The following is a 6,000-nucleotide window of genomic DNA, read 5'->3' on the forward strand; positions in this document are numbered from 1 at the left end:
GTTGTAGTTAGTCTAACTGCAGATAGACTAATGATGAGTTGTTAAACTAATTATTAACTCATAATACAACTATAGAATACATCAGTTAACTCAGTTGCATGTCAGTGCATGTTCAGTTCAGCAGGGACAGGTGTTAGAGAATCAGATTGCTATTAGTTGTGACTATAGTTGTGCATCAGATCTTGCACAATCAAGGGATTGAGTATGCCAATGAGTTTGCTCATGTATTTGCCCAGTTTGTAGCTTCTTCTCACGTCTTACACATTGTGAGTGATTCTTTGGAGGTGAAATACGAGTTTGGTAGACCATTCTCATTCAATTCTTGAGCAGGTATTGAGCAGTGGAGGCAGGCAAGCAGTGGAATAGATTTGGAGGTCAGATCTTAGCTGTATTGTGTGTAACAGGTGGAGCTGGTATTGGATTGCTTGTGATAAGCATTGTACTTTGTAATGTTACATGGTCTCAATCATCAATATACAGATAGTGTGGGGTTTTTAGCGAGATGCTTTCCCCGGGTTACATACTGTGTTAATGTGTGAATGCTCTTGATGTTTTATTGTTATTGATGTTGCTATATTGATGATCAACGTAGAGGAGCTTATGTATTGTGTATGTATTCCGCAATAGTACATGATCAGGATAATCTCCATTGAATATGTGTTAAATTATTCAAAATTTCTACACTAAATGGTGGCTCAAAGCTATATTATGAATGGAATTGATAAAGAGTATGACACTTTAGTCCCTTGGATGTGGTCTAAGGGTTAGGTGGGGAGGTTTGGTCCCCACAAGTCTCGTGGTCCAATCTTGGGTGGGACTATATATGCCCGAGAGTTGCCCCAAGCACAATTTTTTTATTACAATATATGGCACTTTGGTGGCTATGTATAACTGAGTGTGTGGCTTGTTAGGTGCCCTTGGATCAATCTCCTTTTATGACCAGACAATAGTGGAATATTGTAGTATGGTAGCTCACATATTTGTCATTGTATTTTTTATTTTCTTATATCACAAATTTGATTGTTGGTGGCCAAATAACACTGGAATAGTGAGGTATGGCGGCTCACAGATTTCTCTTTCGATTTTTTTTAATATCACAAATTTGATTATTGGTATTTTCAGGAATGTAGATTTAATTAACTAACAATTATGAATTTTAAATGTGTTAAGGGCCTTATCTTCTTCATTTTTGGTATTTAAACACTAAGATAACTAGAGAAACTCTAAAAAGCAGTGGTTCTGGCCAAAAGCTAGATTAGATAGGAACTCGATGAAGTGTGGCTAATAGACGGATCATAAAACAATGCTCTAATATCAAAATTGGTAACCAAATATGGATCACTAGTTAAATTATTTAAAATATTTGGGAAATAAATATATCAATTAAGGATAAAATAATAATATATAAATGTACAAGTATAAATGATATTATAAATGAGGTTCATATTACCTCAAAATCTAACAAGCCTAGTGCAAAGCCTCACTAGGAAACCTTGGCCTTATGGCAACAATGATATTTTCCACCATTGTCATCTCAATGGCTTATCTCTTGTTGTTTAGTGGTGGATGTTATCCCCACAAGGGAGGTTTTCTTAACAAGGCTCAGAGGGTATTCACCCAAGGCAAATGGATCTCTAAGGAACCTGTGAACAATATCACCTAACAAGATCCTCAATAAGTAAGGGCTCAATGATGATAAAGATATAATTGTTATCGAAGAAGGTATTGACAAGGCCTTGATGGCCATGATAATAATTGCAAGTAATTAAACACACTTTCCACCAATCCCAATGGACTATAAGAACTCTTATAGACTAGGATTTTAATAATATGCAGATTTACAACATGCAATAACATATTATAGTAATGAAATAACCTTTAAGTGATAAATTCAACAAAGGATCAAAGACTATCAAGAGGTAAGCAAGGGAAAATGAAACTTTATTATTTTAAATGATTTTATATGCATAAAATAACAATAAAAGTCTTGACATTGACCTACTTTTAAGTTTAAGAATGCAATTAATGCTATATTTTGTACTGTTAATTTGTTAAATGCAATTTATGTTAATAGCATAATGACATATATATGAAGTCCTAGGGGGGAAACTTAATTGGTGATCAAAGTAATGTGAAATCTATGAAAACTAAGAGATCCAAGGTTCAAATTCCCCTTGGTTGTGACCTAACTTATGGAGAGGAGAACAGGTCATAGATCCCCATAGGTTTCCTAGTAGTTACGTGTCAGGCGGGTTGTTGGGTTCCTATGGGATACAAAAAAATATGACATATACATGAAAACTTATTATAAAATGGAAGTTAAAATCAATCCTTCACGCTACTTCCCAAGAAATTAAGAAAGAGAGGTAAAAATTTAAAATGATCACCACTACTAGAATATACTTTTACTCGATTAGGAAATAGGGTCAATTAGGGCAAGGTCAATGATAGAAGGCCTTGGATGAAGAGGGTGGAAGATCAAAATGCTTCTCTTAATAACATGAATGACTTCTTTATGTGGGGGATTTAAGGTCGAAGGATGCATCCACCAAGTTTCTTTGATGGATTCTTGAAAGATAAATTCTACATAACCATAAAGAATCAAGATTTCAAGAAATATATTGCATTTTTAAAAATGGAACAATACAAACTCTAATTTTAGAAAAATAACATGCAAAATGGAAGAAATGATAAAAAAATTACACAATTCCACAAATAATCATTTCATTAAACCCCAAAAGTTGCTCCATGAAAAAACCTCTCTCCCAAGATAATTCTCTCCATTAAATACCCATTTCATCCAAGAGAAGAACAAGAGAACTAGTGCACACAACTTTTAGGGAGGAGTGAGTGAAATGTGATGATGATAAAAAGAAAGTCACTTCCTTATAAGGGCATCCAAGTCACTTGCTACAAATTTACAAAGAAAGGTCTAGTAGTTTGCTTGGATCATTCAATTAAGCCTAAAGGTCAAAAGTCAACCTTAAGTTAAAACATAAGAAATACATCATAAATATCCCACACATGTGGGAATAAAAGCTCTCCAACATGATTTCATCCTCCTAAAATGGACATCTCCATCAAACATGTGACAAAGTGGGTCCAAGAGTGCTCCTCACTTCAAGATACATCATCAAAGTAACATCTCCACTATGAAGTCATCATTAAGGAGGCTCACATCACCCTTATAGGGCATAATTAGATGATGTGGAAACCCTAGGAGCAATTGTTTACATCAATTCTTGAGGTGTTGTCCATCCCAAACCATCTCAATGGTCTCCATCATCATCTTGGCTCTTGAAAAGGGCAACTATTGTGTGGATTTTGGAGTAAGGATGTCCCAAAATCCACTCTATTCCAAGGTTGTTGTTCCCTGCATAACCAACAAGGAAATGGTTAGGAAGAAAAACACACAAACAAATGAACAAAGAAACTATATCTACACAATATCATGAGTTACAATGTTAAACTAAAAACACAACAAATAGATGTAGGGAAGTAAGAAATCTCTTTTATTGCTTGATGAAAAGAGTTACAATATTATCCTAGAGACACTAAAGGGAGTTGATAGGGAAATGCACTCTATGACTCTCATAAAGTAAGATCCCTTTTCTCTCTCTTTTTGTAAGAATGACCTCTCATCAAGAAGTTCTTTGAGAGCTCTCTAATGGTGAACTCTGTGAACACAAAACTATACCAATTGTTAGATAATTTGGCAACATAACATTGCTTTGAACTTCCTTCTTCTAATGGTCCCAAATGTAGTGATATTTAAGGCCCAAGATCATTTGTTTCCTCCCCTTGGCTCATTGATGAGATTTAAAGTTCGAGTGAACTTGTGGCAGATAAGGGGAGTCCTTTGGAGGCTCTTTAACTCTACTTCAGTGGTGTATGGCTCGAGATTGAGCTCCCTAACCTTATCCTTTCACTTGGTGGTTTCCCATATTATTTGGTTTGGCCCATGGACTACTGAGATGTCACTTCTACAGATCCGTGCATCTATCAAAGAAACAACCATCGTGATCCATGCAAAACTACTTAGGTGGCTTTGCATAGTTTGGTTTTTTTAATGGTAACATTATGAACTTTTAGTTTTTTCTTGATTTTTTATGTTTGCCAACAATCACTAGTGCCTTTTCAGAAGCCATTCTTCAATGTTGGGTGCCATGGTTGGTGCATTTGACTGCATAATTTTTTTAGTGTTAATAGTTTCCCCCTAATGTATGAGGTTAAGAGCAAGCGTACAACTGAAATACATCACGGTTTTCTGCATGACGATGAGTCTTTCCAACTTCTTGGGAGAGAGATCATGATTAGAGAGAGAGGAGGGGGTACTGAAAGAGGGACAATAAAATTAAATGTTGATAGAAAATATTTACAATATTCATGCAAGGTGGGCATGTCCCATGCTTGTGATCATGACTTTGACAAAGATGGTTACACTAGTATGCAAAAAGAATATTGTTAAGAATGTTGAGAAAATAATTGTTGTTGTTGAAGTAGACGATTGCTTCACCCTCAAGGGCACCTTTGATAGAAGGTAGTATGACTAATGCATATGCTTCCATGTGCCAAGCATGATCAATGATGATGATACCATCAACATAGGTGTTGTCCCGATAGATTGGTCTTCAACCAAAGTGAGAAACCACAACTATTACAAAGTATGACACTTTGACAAGAAACAATGCTAACGTCAAACGTCAAGGGTGTTAATGAAATCAATGGGAAACGATGACTTGCATTGTTCCATCCAAGGTTCACATTTGATGGGAATGAGAACCAAGATACTACTTCTCTCCTAAAAAATAAGAGTTGACATCGACAGGAAGGAAGATGCTATTGTATGAAAAATAGATTTTCTTGGAATCCACTTGAAGCTAATACATATACAAAACCATGGAATGATGAAAAAGGCATGGTGAGTGAGGTAAACTGAATGATATGGAAAATATAATATTCTTAGGGTTGGAGAATGATGCTAGTGGCGGAAATCAAAACAAAATGAGGTATGGAAGCCCCTGGAGTGGGGAGGATATCCAAGGGAGTGATAGATGGTTACTTCGACTAATTGAATTGGGTCTGCAACAATATGATAGTCTAGCTAGGAGTGGTAGAACACGAGGCTAATACTGAGTGGAAGTGATGTAAAATGTGTGCTCCAACCAAGCGAAACTTGGGACTATTTCCATGTAGTAGGTATGAGAATGGGTGAGTTCCATGCTTCCAAAAAGAATCTTTGTACACTTGCCAAAATAATGTAATAATGGTTTGGGATGTACACACATAGAGATAGGTTCCCCAATGTGTTTTAACCTACGTGATGGTGTAGGGGAATAACTATAGAGGTTGGGGACCCATTGGTTGGTCTTGGTGTTGGGGAAATGAATGGAGGTTGATCATGCAAATGGTTTGCTACATTTGGAGGTGTGATAGCCTAAGTGCAAATGCGGTGGTGCATTAATGATGATCAAAAGTTTGGGTGCTCGGGAATATCGAAGGTTAGTTAGTAATGAGCCAAGAAAGAGGAATGTGGCCATGGTTCGAGACATGCAAACTAATGGTTCTTGGTAAAGGTATGACAACATGGGCAGCGATAATGCAATGAGTAATGCTGTGTGGGGCAATCCATGAGGGTGGAAGAACTACTGACCATGCATGAATGTTCACTTGTTACAAGAAGAAGGTGTGGGTGAACATGGTTGAGATATGGGGGTCCTATGGTGAGCTTAGGGGGAGTGAATTGGGTACTGCAATTGTCTCTGAGGGAGAATCTATCATGGCAGTTTAAGAAAATGACACTTCAAATGCAAGTGTGTTGCCTTATAGTTGAGGAGCCATGGTGGGAAGAAAATTTATCTTACAACCATGAACTAGACACCCAAAGTGAAAGTACTACATATATGAAAAATATTGAAAGTGCGTATTTGAACAAGATAGGATGAGAAAATGATGCACCTCAGGAAAAATTAGAGAGTGATGGGGTCCCAGGAGGTGAAA

This window comes from Pinus tabuliformis, chromosome 8 (assembly GCF_031772625.1).
Source record: "Pinus tabuliformis cultivar Carrire ecotype Pingquan chromosome 8, CPIR1, whole genome shotgun sequence".
NCBI classification, from domain to species: domain Eukaryota; kingdom Viridiplantae; phylum Streptophyta; class Pinopsida; order Pinales; family Pinaceae; genus Pinus; species Pinus tabuliformis.